Below are 972 nucleotides of genomic sequence, written 5' to 3' on the forward strand. Positions count from 1 at the left end.
TCCAGCCTGGGTTGTAAGTGTTGGAATGTGGATCATATGATTGCCTTTGTTGGTTTCCCACATAGTTAACCTCATCCCAATCATCTCCTTCAATGCCTACTTCCTCTTGATATTGTGTGTATATTGCAGCCACTTGCTTTGTTTCTAATTGCCTGGTAAGCTCTGCTAGTTGCTTGGCAAACACCTTGTTTTGGGCTAGAATTGTATCAACCTGGTTCAGCTCCATTACTCCCTTAGTGTTGTGCCTTTCTGATGCATAGTAGTACTCATTCTCAGCCACTGTCTCGATCACTTCAATGGCTTCTTCCACAGTCTTTTTCTTGTTCAATGAACCTCCTGATGAATGGTCTACAGCCTTCCTTGATTCATAAGAAAGCCCATCATAGAAGATGTGCAATTGCACCCAATCATGGAACATGTTTGGTGGGCATTTCCTTGTCAAGTCCTTGAATCTCTCCCATGCCTCGTAGAGAGTTTCACCATCTTGTTGTCTAAAAGTCTGAACCTCAGATCGAAGCCTATTGACCTTTTGTGGAGGGTAGAAACGTGCCAGAAACTTGCTTTCCACCTCATCCCATGTTGTTAGACTCCCCCTTGGGAATGATTCCAGCCACTTAGCTGCTTTGTCCCTAAGTGAAAATGGGAATAAAAGCAGTTTATAGGCATCTTCCTGGACTCCATTGGACTTCACAGTGTCACAAATTCTCAGGAATTTTGTGAGATGTTGGTTTGGGTCTTCATTAGCACCTCCTCCAAAAGAACAATGATTCTCCACAAGTGATATTAGCTGTGGCTTGAGCTCAAAATTGTTGGCCTGAATGGGTGGTTTCTGGATGCTACTACCACAATTCCCAGAGGTTGGGTTTATGTATGAGCTAAGAACCCTCCTCTCAGGAATGGCATTGTTTCCATCAGCTCTCTCATGGTTGTGAACTTCTCTATCCATGTTGAGATCTAGAGCTTCCTCAAAAT

At 43.5% G+C, this 972-nt stretch overlaps 1 non-coding gene across 1 annotated transcript; it reads left to right on the top strand.

The window, feature by feature from the left end:
* Positions 1-416: 416 nt before the first annotated feature.
* On the top strand, positions 417-520 carry LOC112739724 (small nucleolar RNA R71). The gene has a single exon (XR_003170660.1). It is a non-coding gene; the product is annotated as a small nucleolar RNA R71 (small nucleolar RNA).
* The last annotated feature ends 452 nt before the right edge of the window (positions 521-972 follow it).

This window comes from Arachis hypogaea, chromosome 13, assembly GCF_003086295.3.
Source record: "Arachis hypogaea cultivar Tifrunner chromosome 13, arahy.Tifrunner.gnm2.J5K5, whole genome shotgun sequence".
NCBI classification, from domain to species: Eukaryota; Viridiplantae; Streptophyta; class Magnoliopsida; order Fabales; family Fabaceae; genus Arachis; species Arachis hypogaea.